The sequence below is a fragment of the Hylobates moloch genome, unplaced genomic scaffold, assembly GCF_009828535.3.
Source record: "Hylobates moloch isolate HMO894 unplaced genomic scaffold, HMol_V3 SCAFFOLD_1, whole genome shotgun sequence".
Lineage (NCBI taxonomy): Eukaryota > Metazoa > Chordata > Mammalia > Primates > Hylobatidae > Hylobates > Hylobates moloch.
Window position 1 is genome coordinate 58908511 of NW_026652276.1, and position 16034 is coordinate 58924544.

The window sequence follows — 16034 nt, forward strand, 5'->3', positions numbered from 1 at the left end:
AAACTCTGTAATAAATAATTCTTAATAATTTTACCTTAGGTCTAAATCTTTAGTCATCTTTTTTTTTCTCTTCCATAGTAATAAGGAATGCAAGAATTGACTTTTCAGATTTGATAGCCCTTCTTCCTAAGGCTGTGTAACTCTGATAGGTGCAAGAAGCAGACAAAGAAACTGAATTTAGTTAATTATGCTACATTAGGAGGACATGAACTTCCTGGAAATCAATCTGGCACTCTTCTCAAGTACTAAAAAAACTATTTTTTATATCCTTGATTAATATAGCTCAGAAAATATTACTACATACTGAGGAAGGAACCGAACAAATGAAAATTGCATAGAAAGAACTCTTTTATATCCTCTCATTCCAAATATTTTTGGACACAAACCACTGCCAACAAGGTGCCTAAGATAAAGAATTGGTATAGACCTTCCCTTCTGTAGATTTCTTAAAATGGGGCCATATAAATCAAACAGGATTACTTTATCTGCTGCTAAGAATTCTATAGAGACATATTGAACCTATAAGAGATGGCAGAACCTGGCCAAGTTCTGCCTTTTAGGTAATAAATTCTACTACCATTCTAACTCTGCTTTCAGAGTTTTCTCTAGTTTTATTTTAGGGCAAGATATGTGGATTTGTCTGCAATATTAGAGTTTTGTTTTGCAAGGATCCAAAGTTTGCTGCCTTAGATTAATTACGACTGTTCTTGCATTCTGGCATTGTGTATATACAAAAGAATGAGCAAAGTAAGAACAACTAAACTTGTATAATATAAATTCAATGTAAAATGTAAATCAGACATAAAAATACTCAGAAATAACATGATATGTAATTTTCTAATGATAGATATCATTTATGAAAACTTACTATATGCCAGGTATGATAGATTCAGAGAGATAGAATAGGATATAGATCAATATGTAGGTAAATTTAAAACTTACAATAATTACCTGAGCTAGGAACTCAGGTCTCTCTGGCTTCAAAACTCATTCTTATCCCCACAATACAATACCACAGTATATTATATGAGTCCAATTACGAAAAGTTAGGGAGATTTAAATCTCTGCACTTGGAATATATGAGCTACCAAAGAAAATTTAGGAAAGTAGCTACAGTTAATAATCTGACTGAAGAAGTTTTAACCTTCAGAGAAATTTAGAGCACCACAGGCCTATGTGCTTTGCAAATGAGCTGAGGGTGTGAGGTGTTCATCACCAAAAGAGGCCAGAGCTTTGTAGGAGACATAAATAAGTATTCAGACTTTGAAAGGGACAGTAGAAGTTGGCTTCTATCAAAAGTAGGAGTCTGAGTCTGTTAGAAGTCTCAGAGCAAGAAGTCATCTACCACTCAACGACTAAGAAGGCTGAGCTGAGAATCATGCCTAGAAGAAGTAGAAATCCTAACTTATACCTGGTTTTGACAATTCACTAGAAAATCAATTTAGATGAACAGAATAATTCAGAAAGATAAGGGTGAAGGGTAAGGTTAAGACTTCTGAGACTTGGAAACACACAGAGTGAAGACAGTAACTGACTGTCAGCCTGTACTCCACAGGGGATAGTTCCTGTGAAAGACGTAGAGGAGCAGCAGATAGGAAAATGCTTCTGTATATGTATTGGACATTTTCAGCTTTAAACCACAGAATCTGAATTCAGCCTATTCAAGGGTAAAAAATACTGGCCATATAACTGAACACTTCAGGAATAAATCTAGCTTCAATTATAGCTAGATCAAGAGGATCAGAGATGGCCAGAGAACTTTCTCCCCATCTCAATTCTACTTTTCTAGACTGTCTCTATAATGGCAACGTGGCCACCAGAAGCTGCAGGCTTTCAAGCTCCTAAAAAATTATAATCTTAAAGAAAAAGAAAGCTTATTTTCTTGATTGCTCTGACAAAAGTCAGTGTCTGTGTGACCTGGCTTGGATCATGTGACGACCCCTGGACCAATCACTGTCACCTGATAGAGTAGGCTGGCCCTGCCTCTGTCACACGTCCTCCCTGGCCATGCTTTGGGAAGAATAGGGGTCAAAATGAAGCTCACCCAACCACAGGGACAGAACATAGGTGGGAGGGGTAATCTCCTATAAGAAGGGATACCCGGCAGAAAAAAATAAAAATAGAAATGTTACATCAAAGGCTGCAAAAGGGCTTGCTTTGAAAGTATGGATTAAAACTCACTGCAGCCTAGAGCTAGAGGTATACCCGTGGGTGGCAGGGGGTAGAAAGTCACACTTCAAGCATTTAAGCATTATTGAATATCTACTACCATATTTCATTGGCTCTAAGATGTACATTTTTCACATCTTAACAACTGAGATATCAGAATGTTTCTCACAATGAATGACATTCTACAATTGCTGTCAGCCAGGGGGCAACTGTGATATAGTTTTTATAATCTGCCAAGAACTTGATCCTAGTTCTTCATATTTTTATCCTTTTAATTAAGTTATGTGCATTGTTAATATTTGTAGAGTTTGTTTTTAAAAATACCATCCAAAAGATTAAGCTATGATGCATCATTGAAAAAAATGTTATTATATACACAGAAAAGGAATTTGCATCATAGGGCATACATTTAATATTAATGAAGCACATATGCATGGTTTGGAGAATAATGGCTGTTTTATATTTTCTTGCAAAGTAACACAAAGTGCTTTCTGATAACTTAGAAAGGATGACACCCACAAGTAGATGAAGCCATATTACATTTTTTTACTGATATATGTAAAAAGTATTGCCTTTCACAAGCCAAGAAATGCCCCTAAAGAAGGTAACATTAAATGATAAATATTTCTGTCTAAATAGTCCAAAATAACTCTTTAATATCAAATGCCAATATATTTATGAAAATAGTGATATATTTATTAAAATATTTTTACATTTATTACATTTTTAAAGTAATAATAAATCATTCATATAAGTGGTAACATTTGTTAGTAGTACATAAAATAATGTTTTATCTTAAAATCAATAACAAGATTTGACTAAAGAAAATATATGACAGCCACTGTGGTAGATAGCAAAAGTGCAAAGGGAAATAATTCATAGTTCCTGTATTTGAGGTACGCAGTGTCCAATGGGGTATAATAGAAGAAGGTTACAAGGACAACCTTCACCAGGCCAGAGACTTTGCCTTGCGTACTGCACATCCCTCTGTATTCTGGCCCAATCTCCATTCCGAAAGTATTATAGGGAAAACATTTATGAGAACATTTGCAGGTTATAAATTAATAGATTTATTAATTATAAAGTATTTAGCTGCCTTGAAAATTCCAATATTCCAGATGCTGAAGCCAAAACCCCTAGAATTGTCCTTGACTCCACTCTGTCTCTTAGAGCGGAGATGGATGTCACCTCACATCCAATCCAGCAGAAAATCTTGTTGATCTTTAGCTTCAAAACATATCCACAGAATCTGAGTGCTTACTACCACCTAATCCAAGCTGCACCATCTCTTGCCTGGAGCACTGCAGGAGACTCCTGGCGGGTCTTCCTGCTCTGTTCTTACTCACACATGTCCCAGCCATGGTGATCCTTTTAAGCCAGGGGTGCCCGGTCTTTTGGCATCCCTGAGCCACACTGGAAGAAAAAGAATTGTCTCGGGCCACACATAAAATACACTAACACTAATGATAGCTGATGAACTAGAAAAAAAAATCGCAAAAAAATCTTATCATGTTTTAAGAAAGTTCACAAATTTGTATTAGGCTGCATTCAAAGCTGTTGCAGGCTGGACAAGCTTGTTTCAAGCATAATGTAGATCTTGACACACTCTTGCCACGAGTCCTGAAACGGCCTTCTGTTTTACAGAGAATAACAAAGTCCCTGCAAAGTCCTCCAAGACTCTCTGATCTCTAGTACGACTACTGTCCCTTTCAGTGACTTCACCCCAATCTCCTGGCCTCTGTACTGTTCTGTACTACACACCAGGGATGTTCTTGCTTCAAGCCTTTGCTCTTGCTTTTCCCTCTTGTTCCCCCTGTACTTCCCTGAGATAACCTGGCCAATCCTCTCGCCTCAGAGTTCATCCCACCTTGTCACTGAGGCCTCTCTTAATCACTCCACTTACTACTGCAATTGTCCCCTTTCCTCTCCATTCCCTGTCCTGCTTGCCCTGATCTAATTTTTCTTTTAAGCTCCATGAGGGCTATCTTTTCTGTTCACTGCTGCATTCCAGCACCTAGAACAGTGATGGGCATATAAATGAAAGCTCCATAAACATTTACTGAGTGAAAAAATAAATGATTTTACTAATCAAATCTGCATATGAATATACATTTATGTCTGTAAAACCAGTTAGAATGGGCAGAGAGGACAAAAGCTAAACACACTCTGAAGTTGAAGCGTAAATTATATTCTGAGAAAGTACCCAGAGGAAAATTGTCTATAGAACCTGTAGTACTAAAAGTCCAGAAAAGGCAAATGAGAGGGAAGACAGGAAAAACAGAATCTCTACCTCAGGCAAAGGGCAGGTCTGCTGGGAGGGATGGTTCAGGCTTCTCGCATTAATGCCTCCATGCTACACCCAATTGAATGCATAAAAGCTTCAAACTCCTCTGAAAATAGGCATCCCCAGGGACGTCTTTCATTCCCCCACCCTCATCTTCTCCATGGACTATAAAGAATGTCCCTGCAGAATGCTCATCTTCTAATATTGAACCCAGAGTGTGTACCCAATATGGACACCTCTCACTCTTGTCAAAATAAAGCCTACACTTTTCTTGTGGACACGAAGCCAGCACAAGCAAGCCAGCAGCAACCAAATCATATACTCATATACTCTCCTTTCTCCCCTCCTGACTCCCTTATGTTCTCTATGCCACCAAAGGTGTGAAAGGAGAAGAGATAGTAATAAAGCTACTCAGGGACTCATTAAACTAATCTTTACTTTTTTTTTCTTTATTTCTTTTTTTGAGACAGAGTCTCCCTCTGTCGCCCAGGCTGGAGTGCAGTGGCGCAATCTCGGCTCACTGAAACCTCCACCTCCCGGGTTCATGCCATTCTCCTGCCTTAGCCTCCCGAGTAGCTGGGACTACAGGCGCCCACCACCACGCCCAGCTAATTTTTTATATTTTTAGTAGAGACGGGGTTTCACCATGTTAGCCAAGATGGTCTGGATCTCCTGATCTCGTGATCCACCCGCCTCAGCATCCCAAAGTGCTGGGATTACAGGCATGAGCCACTGCGCCTAGCCTAATTTTTACTTTTAATTCTATCCTTCCCTGTCTTAAAAGTGAAACTCCTCTACAGAAATAAAAGTTTTAAAACAATATTCAAAATCCAATAAAAGCAAATGTCATGTGAAGCTGAATACGTGAACGTTCAAACCGCTTCACCTCCAGAATCTCAAATTCTCTTTCTGACCCAGTCACTTAATCCCCCATTTTTCTTTCTTCTTGCTTAAATTGGGCAGGCCCACTACAAGACAGCACATCACAACCTACCACTTAAAATCTTACCCCATTCATCTACCTGCAGAAATCCCACCCATCCTTCAATTCCTGCCTCCAATTCTAAATCCCTTGGGAAGACTGCAGAACTTGGCTTGCTCCCTTTCTTCTTTCCTTTTCAAGTGCATTGTGTGGACTTGACATAATTCCCATAACAGACTTGAGTCCCTTCCTTATTCCTACATCCCTTAAGTATGCTGTGCATAATAGCCCTGAACTGGAGTGCTGTAGAGGCCACAACCATAAAGAAAGTGCACTTGGAAATGCATGAAAAAAACAATTCCAAGAAGACAAAAAGGATCTGAAGATTTTATAATGCCTTCATTTACATTGCATTGATATTCTTTCCTATTTATAGCTGAATAGATTTTTCATTAAAAATGAATTTGCATTATTATTATTTTGCTCTATCAAATTAGCTCTTAGAGGCAAATGGTCACATTTTTAAACCCAGAAGTATTCAATGTTTTTTTTTCCAGAAACTTAGAAATGTGAGTACACTCTGCCTCTGTGCCAACTACCTTAAAAGAGGCATAGGAGAAGGAACATAGGAGGATAGTTGCCAACACCCAAGACTCAGCACTACCAGGAATGAGCACACCTCAATACAAGGGAGAGGAGACACTTCAGGAGTAAAAGAGCTAAGTTAGTAGGTAACTCTATAACTTACTGTCCAAACCAGGTCACTTTTGAGAATAAGAGGGACACTATTAACAATTATATCAAGCAACAGTTACCAAGCAACAGTAATAGTTATTAACTGCAACTGTCACAGGCAAACTGAGACCTATGGCAATCTGACAAAAAGCCAATGAACCTGAGGCCTCAGGGTACAGCAGGAGAAAGACCATTATAGTTCTAAAGCAGTTCTAGGTAGCTTAGAATAAATTCCATGATATAGCTGCTTACTGACAGAGCCATGTAGCATTCTACAATCTCTAGAAAGCTAAGCAGAAGAAATAAAAAAGAAAAGAAAATCTTGAAAATATTCTTCTCTGCCATCTCGCAGATGTAACAACTGAGGAAGGAAGGAGGACCACCCCATTATCTACCACAACCAAATAAAGGAAGAATCCTAGAGATACAAAATGATTTCCACATAACCCAAACTGATGCTGGGAAGGGCCTTAGAGACAATCTAATCCAGCTTCCAAACATATATATGAAGTAACAGCTGAGTACAATTAAACATTTATGTTCTTAGAAGAGGATAATTTATGGTTTAATTCATTCATTCTTTCATTAGATAAAAATTTATTGAGTACTCCCAATGTATCAGACAGTAGGATAAGCACTGGGGAGTAAAAAGATAAATAATACAATCCTGCCTTTGAGGATCTGTATATTTATAGTTTAAATGTACTAATAATATATTTCAAAACTGAATGTTGAGTATACCATGGGACTATTGTGTTGATACCACTTGAGAATTCTAGCCAAATGGCAAAAGGAAATGGATTCCTAATAGAATGTTGGTAAGCACTGCCACTAAATGATAACTTTGCTGAGAATTCTTGCAGTCGAAAAAATGTTCATGGCTGGGCGCGGTGGCTCACACCTGTAATCCCAGCACTTTGAGAGGCCAAGGCAGGTGGATCACCTGAGATCGGGACCAACATGGAGAAACCCTGTCTCTACTAAAAAAAATACAAAAAATTAGCCGGGCATGGTGGCGCATGCCTGTAATCCCAGCTACTGGGGAGGCTGAGGCAGGAGAATTGCTTGAACCCGGGAGACTGAGGTTGCAGTGAGGCCAGATTGCGCCATTGCACTCCCACCTGGGCAACAAGAGTGAAACTCTGTCTCAAAAAAAAAAAAAAAGAAAGAAAGAAAGAAAGAAAAAGTGTTCATTAATCAACCCCTTTTATCTTTCTCTTTCTCTTCTTTTTCTATTCCTTCTCACCTCACATTTATTATACATCAGCATATTCAAAACAATGAGCTACAATTTTCTTGCATATGTATACTATAAATATTGAAGTTCAAAATATACATTTCCAGATTTCCTAGAATCCTGAAGAATACAAATCTAACTTAATTACAATCAGATCTTTCTCTTCTAAAAGAAAAAAGATCTTCTGTAGAACAAATGAGCCTCTAAAACCACATTAATGAGTCTTTACCATTTATTCATAGAAAATCATCATGTAGAAAGATGATCATTATATCAAATTAGTCTAATGAGAAGATCTTTCTAATTCATTCATCCTTTATAGAATTTACTATAACAATAATAAGAAAAGAAGATTTGAGGACTGAGAGAAACCACTGTCCAGAAGAATGATTTCCATATAACCCAAACAAAACATTGCTTAAGCCCACAAATATGGGTGACAGTCTTTCATAGAAGATCTTTACAACTATCGAATAAAATGATTTGCCATATCAATAAAGCACCAGAATGCAACATCATGAAAAGTTTTCTTGCTAAAGCCATGCTGTGACAATTTCCTAAGTTTTTTCCTAAGCTTACTTTCTCAATATTGCCAAATTCACATTTTAAGCAACAGTTTCATTAGTCTTTCATATTCACAAAAAATACGGTTTCTTCTTGAGTACTCAAAGAAATGGCTTTTTATATATATGTTAGCAGCTCAAAATATAAGAAGTGTCATGAAAGACTGAAAAAAAATAAACTTCCTCAATATTATACTTAGTATTCAATTACAATAATAAACTGGTACAAAATTTTACAGCTTTAAATATTTCCAACCTACATTGATTTTGATGATTTGCATTATGTGAATGCTAAATTAAATAAGGATGATGAGGCATGTGAAAATATATTCAGAAACCCTCACACCATTCCTAGTCAGTATGGTTTCTTTATAGTAAAAAAGGCATTTAAATATAGCCCAGTGCTGAAAATACCTGGATTTCCTCCAGTACATAGGAATAACAATGCTTAAAAAAGAAAAAAGCAAGAAAAAAAGATTATTAAATAAATTATAACTACCAAGTCTACATAGTATGATTAAGCACAGATGGAAATGCCAATAATTCTTGTTACCAGGTTCCATACAAATCTGGGGCTTCACAGATTGCAAATGATGAGAAAAAAATCTAAATCATAAAACAAAGTAATTTTTTATTATACTTTAAGTTCTGGGATACAAGTGCAGAACGTGCAGGTTTGTTACATAGGTACACATGTGCCATGGTAGTTTGCTGCACCCATCAACCCGTCATCTACATTAGGTATTTCTCCTAATGCTATCCCTCCTCTGCCCCTCATCCCCCCAACAGGCCCCAGTGTGTGATGCTCCCCTCCCTGTGTCCATGTGTTCTCATTGTTCAACTCCCACTTATGAGTGAGAAAATGCAGTGTTTGGTTTTCTGTTCCTGTGTTAGTTTGCTAAGAATGATTTCTAGCTTCATCCATGTCCCTGCAAAGGACATGAACTCATCCTTTTTTATGGCTGCATAGTATTCCATGGCGTATATGTGCCACATTTTCTTTATCTAGTCTATCGTGATAGGCATTTGGGTTGGTTCCAAGTCTTTGCTATTGTGAATAGTGCTGCAACAAACATACGTGTGCATGTAATTTTTTTATTTCACTTTACAGTTGCATACTTTAAAAGTGACTGGGCTGGACTGAGACTCTAAAATTTGTTTAGCCAGATTCCGCACTAGCCTTCATGCAAAACCATAAAACTCCGTCACAGAATCAGGTTTGCTGCATGTGTTTGTTGTTCATTCAGTTATAAATAAGCAGTACAGCCTATGTTTACAAACATGGACTTTTACGTCACTCAGACGTGGGCAAGATCCTGACTTGGTGATTTTGTCCAAGTTAGTCCAAGTTTCTAAACCCCAGTTTCTGTACTTCATAGAGTTGTTGAAGAATAGAATGAAACACATTATGTTAGCTATTTTTAATTACTTATTAACAGCACTTTTTTCCACCATCACTGTGGTAGCAGAATAATGACCTCCCAAAATGTCCACTTCCTAATCCCAGAACCCATAAATGTGCTACCTTACATGGCAAATAGAAATTACATTTGCAAATGGAATGATGGTTTCTAATCAACTGACCTTAAAATGAGGAGATTATCCTGGATTATCTGGTTGAACTCTATGTAATAACAAGGGTCCTTCCAGTAGAAGAGGGAGGTCAGTAATCAGAGTCAGAAGTTGTGACTATGGAAGAATAGTCGTAGAAATTTAATGCTGCAGGCTTTGAAAATGAAGGAAGGAGCCATGAGCCAAGGCATGTAGGCAGCAGCTAGAAGCTAGAAAAGGCAAGGAAACATAGAGGCCCCAGAAAGGAACGCAGCCCTATCACATCTTGACTTTAGACTAGTGAGACCAGAGTCACCTTCTAACCCACAGAACTGTAAGATATAAATTTGGGTTGTAAGCCACTACGTATGTAGTATGAGAAGGCATACTATTACCCATATGGCAAGAGCTGTGCTGGGTGCTAGAGACAGTAATATGAGTAAGGAACTCTTAAGGATACATTTCCCTCTCCAGAAATCCCATTTTATGACCCTGGAATAACTTATTAGACTACACAATATTATGAGTATTGCCTTAAAAAGTTCTATTCCTGGCCGGGCATGGTGGCTCATGCCTATAATCCCAGCACTTTGGGAGGCTGAGGTGGATGGATCACTTGAGGTCAGGAGTTCAAGACCAGCCTGGCAAACACGGCAAAACCCTGTCTCTACTAAAAATACAAGTTAGCCAGGCGTGGTGGCAGGTGCCTGTAATCCCAGCTACTCAAGAGGCTGAGGCAGGAGAATTGCTTGAAGCCTGGAGGAGGAGGTTGCAGTGAGCCAAGATTGTGCCATTGCACTCTAGCCTGGGCGACAAGAGCGAGACTTCGTCTCAAAAAAAAAAGAAAAAAAGTTCTATTCCTGTAGTCTAAACTAAGATAATTTATTTTAAAAAAGAAAAAACAATTATGTGGCATTTTACAGACCCATATCTTGTTCACCTCTACAGGATAAGCAGCTGCAAACAAACTTTGGCTCATACGAGGTCTTTCAGAGAGATGGCGAGTTGCCTGCCAAAATCCTGTCTATCTTTTTACCTTACTCCTATACTATTGGGGTAGATATATTTACAGCTAAAAATCTAAATTTCTATGCTTCCCTTACAATGAGATATAAGCTAAAGTCTTAAGGTTGAGTTATTAGGAAAGTTCTCTTAAGCAGATTACTTAAGTGGCAAACACCCTTACTCCCTTTGTCCTTCTTTCTGCCTGGAACAAAATGGAAATTTTGTGACCATGAGAAGAGAAACCAATTAAGATAGAAAACAATGCTAAAAATCAAGAGAGAACCCAAGGATAGAAACCATGCACTAAGGAAGTCAGTGAAGAGAGACTGAAGGAGCCTGAGATGATGTGATATTGTATGGACACTGGACTGCCTATTTCTGGAACCCTTTTACATGAGGAAAAGACAAATTTCTAAATTTGTTAGGCCAACCAAAAGCAATTCCTAACACCTGACCTAATGCTCCTTTCCCTAACTTTTGAGTGAAGTTTCTTTTAAAATCAATTGGAATTTAACACTTAAAAGAGGCCACTAAATGGTGCTGGAATAACCGGACATCTGCATACAAAACAAAAAAAAATACATCTAAACCTTACATCCTTCACAAAAATTAACTCAAAGTGAATGACAGACCTAAATGTAAAACATAAAATGGTAAAACTCTTAGAAAATAACATAAGAGAAGATTTGTATGACCTAAGGTTTGGTGATCACTTTTTAGATACAACACCAAAGGCATGATCTATGAAAGAAGAATTGATAAACCGAACATCATTAAAATTCACAAATTCTACTCTGCAAAAGACACTGTGAGGAGAATAGCAAGAGAAGCCACAGTTTGGGAGCAAATATTTGCAAAAGACATGCCTAATAAAAGATTGTTATACAAAGCAAACAAAGAACTCCTAAAACTCAACAATAAGGAAAGAAGCAACCTGATTAAAAAATGGGCCAAAGACCCTAACAGACACCTCACCAAGGAGGGTGAGGCAAGTTAGCATATAAAAGATGCTTCACATCATATGTCATCAGGAAAATGCAAATTCTAACAACAATGAGATAGCACTACAAATCTATTAGAATGGCTAACATCCAGAACACTAACACCACCAAATGCTGACAAGAATGTGGAGCAACAGGAACTCCTACTCACTGCTGGTGGGAATGCAAAATAGAACAGCCACTTTGGAAAACAGTCTAGCAAGTTCTTTCAAAACTAACATATTCTTACCATATGATCCAGCAATCACACTCCTTGGTATTTACCCTAAGGAGTTGAAAACTTATGTCCACACAAAAAACCAGCACAGATGTTTATAGCAGTTTCACTCATAATTGCCAAAACTGGGAAGCAACCGAGGTGTCCCTAAGTAGATAAATTGATAAATAAGCTGTCATACATCGATACAATGGAATATTTTTTAGTGCTAAAAAAAATGAGCTACCATGCTATGAAAGACATGAAGGAAACTTAAATGCATACTACTAAGTGAAAGAAGCCAGTCTGAAAAGTCTCTATATTCTATGATTCCAAAGATATGACATCCTGGAAAAGGCAAAACTATGAAGGCAGTGAAAAGATCAGTGGTTGCCAGGCAGCGGGGTAGGGGTGGAGAGGGATGAATAGGTAGAGCATGGAGGAGTTTTAGGGTGGTGAAGCTACTCTGTATGATGCTATAATGATAAACAAAACACATGTGTTTTGAGATCCCCTTGCTAAACTGAGATTATAGTACCAGAGCAGCAAGCAATACTGCCCTAACAGGAAATGAGGGGGAACTAGATATGGGAAGTATCCTGTGTGCCTTTCTCAGGTTGCTTCTTTTACCTAGAGAAGGGCCTAATCTCTAATTGTTCAATCTGCAACCAGGGGATCCTTAATATGGGAAACTTGTTTATATTGGCAGATGCCCTTGTGGCTTTTGTCTGACCCATGTCCAGTTTGCATCTGCCTGACCATCACTCTGGCTGTGAGAGACCAACCTTGCATTCTCCCCAGAGTCTCAGAGAAAATCCATCCCCAGGTAGCCCTTGTTCCTCAGATGGAAGGTGCAAATACAGTAGACCACCAGAGTAGGAAATCAGTTGAAAGATTTTTACTTACAGATCCTGGGCAAGGAAGCTATATAATGAGCTGGGAGAGCAATCTTCCATCCGTGGGTCATGAGAGGCAAGAATGAAGAGTTAGAGAGAGAGAGCACAAGTGCACATGGCAATTAGCAGTATATATGAAGGAATAGGGTGTAGGACACTTCAAATTTGCAGACAAGTGCCCTGGATGGTCTCTTTAAAGGTAGCAGAGGAAAAGCAGGAGCCCAGTCTGCTAGGTGGGGAAGATGTCTTGAAGTTCTTATCTTTGGCCAGGACTTGACTAATTTTTATGTGGTTTAGCACTAGAAACTCTGTTGAGGATGACTGAGTTCTGCTTCTGATACAAGAAAGTTAAACCTGTATTCAAACTGGATGCTGAGGCAGCACAAAATTGTAAGAATTCACACTGCAACATGTCATTATAGATTTTTCCAAACTCATAAAATGTATAACAGCAAGAAAGAACCCTCATTTAAAGGATGGACTTTAAGTGATTACTGCATGCCAGTGTAGGTTCATCAGTCATAACAATCATTAACATCCTCTGGTGGGAGATGTTGGAAATGATGGCGGTGTCTATGCATGCATGGTGGGGGGTATAACATGGAAAATCTCTGTACCTTCTGCTAGAGTTTGCTATGTACCTAATACTACTCTAAAAAAGAAAGCTTATTAATTTTTTTTAAAAGACCACTAGCTCCTTCCTCTGAAGCTCTGGAAACTAAAAATATGAACTGTCCTCCTCTTAACATAGACTTCTGAGTCTCCAGAACTCTTACTTTCAATAAATAGTCAGCATTCTCAGAAATATCTACTCACAAATGTAACCATTTTGAAGTGTCCTTTGTACATTCCTGTGCCTAAACAGAGCAGCAACAATGAAGAATATATGCTATTCCCTTGGATGGAACTATAATGAACAACTAAATAGGTTTTCTAGCATTGCTGCTGCTTATAAGGAAGTTTGGGAAGTGTTAAATCTTTCCTGTTTGTTTAAAAACTCTAGACTCTAGCACAGTATGTAGAAGCCAGTGTTCTAGGAATCCAGATTTCCACCCATAAAAGTGTTCTAGTGTAAAGGCCTGACTACTTTCTATAACAGCAATTCGACATTTGCTGTAAAGAAAAAGTCATTATAATCAGTTCACAGTAAGACACAGAACAACAGCCAGAGGCAAGAAACATGCATGGACCTCAAAAATAGGTTTAAGGAAGCTGAATCATAAAGTAGAATTCTGCATAACTTTTTCTCTGAGATTTTTCCCTTGTTAATACAAAAGATCTATGATGAAAAGAAACAGTCTCTCATCCAATTCCTCCCCCTCAACAGATACACTCCCCAGGGATGATGATATCTCTTAACTGTTTCAGTTTCTATAGGGTTTTGATATCTCCATAAGTATAAATAATAAGTTTGTTTTCTTGTCCTGACTTATTAACTTTAGATAGTATCTACTGACTGTCAACAATATAAAATGTGAAACATTTATTTACCTTTCTCCCTCCTCCTCTCCTTCTCTTCTCAGTGTTGGATGTTTATATTATTATTTTTAGATTTGTATTGGTTAGCTGTTAACTATAAATAACATACTTAACACATATTTTCATTACACTGACTTTCCACAAGAGCTCTTGAACACACATTGTAACATAAGCACATTAACACGCAAACATATTTTCTTTGCTTCTCATTAAATTGATTCTAAAAGATGAAAATCAATAAACTCAACCATAATGACTATGTAAATTTGCTCTAATGTTATACTAGAAATATCATAGACTCTCCACAGGTCCCATTACCTGACTCTGAATAACATATGCATTTTGCCTAAAAGAATCAATTCAATAAACATTTATTTTGTACCTACCACACACCAGTTAGACCTAATATAATGGATAAAAATGTGAAAGAGGAATAAATGTGTTCTTGAACAAAGACAACTATGATGCATGCAGAAAGTTATGAGGAGATCTGGAAAATAGTAAGTTGTAAATGCTGACTCACCTACCTTTTAAAAAAGTAATTTATAGCAGCTCTATTCACACAATAGCAAAGACTTGGAACCAGCCCAAATGTCCATCAATGATAGACTGGATTAAGAAAATGTGGCACATATACACCATGGAATACTATGCAGCCATAAAAAAGGATGAGTTCATGTCCTTTGTAGGGACATGGATGAAGCTGGAAACCATCATTCTGAGCAAACTATCGCAAGGACAAAAAACCAAACACCGCATGTTCTCACTCATAGGTAGGAATTGAACAATGAGAACACTTGGACACAGGGTAGGGAACATCACACACCAGGACCTGTTGTTGGGTGGGGCGATGGGGGAGGGATAGCATTAGGAGAAATACCTAATGTAAATGACAAGTTAATGGATGCAGCAAACCAATACGGCACATATATACGTATGTAACAAACCTGCACGTTGTGCACATATACCCTAGAACTTAAAGTATAATCTTTTTAAAAAGTAATTGGTATATTAATTATTAGGATGCATTTAATCATGAAGCAAACATTTAAGCACTATTATGCATCAGACACCACATAGGACATTGTAGAAAAAATGGTGAGCCAAAATGAACATGGTGCTGTGAACCTATAAGGAAAAATATAAGATCATAATAGAAGTAGACATGATTTAGTCTTGAGAGAATTAAGACAGACTTGAGAGTATGAAAATTGTGGTAAGATTTAAAGGAAATGAAAACTAAACTATGTAGAGACAGGCAGAATGGCATGGAAGGTAGCATCCTGGACAGAGTGAACAACATGCCTAAGCCCCTGAGATTGCCCACCAGGGAGAAAATCAGGTGACTGGAACCCAGAACACAAGGGAAAATGCAAATTGCTTGATGCCTTATGGGTGGAACATAAGTACATATGTATGCAATTTAAACAGATATTGTATATATATTTATGTGTGTATGTACTTATAATTTTATATACATATAACTTTTAAATGATACATTATCATACAAAGTAATTTTGATATATATTCCTATATATTATACATTTTTAAAATGCAATTTTAATTTTTCCAGTTCTATGGATTGCTAAAATAATAAATCCTTTCTTTACCAGAATAATTGTATAAGCAAACTATAAGAATTTATATACCCATGCATAGGGTTTAAGTTGCTCCTTCAAAAAGTTTTCAGCCACATGTCTACTGTAACTGGAAAGACAGAGGTGACTTTTGTAATGACCACATTGGTGAAATTACTCTCTGCTTTGCATTTCTTGCTGTTTTTTCTTAACCTCACCCCTTTGTTTTTCAAAACACAGAATGCTCTTATAAACTTTATGTTCCGTAAGGACCATTTCCTAGAAAAGTATCTTTTCAATGATACTTTTGACTTATTAACAAAATCAATTAAGTGGGTCAATTTTTAAAATGTAAAAGGATAGAAACAGAGTGCATTATACATAGCAATGGAAAGTGTTGTTTCTGAAACTTTTGTTTT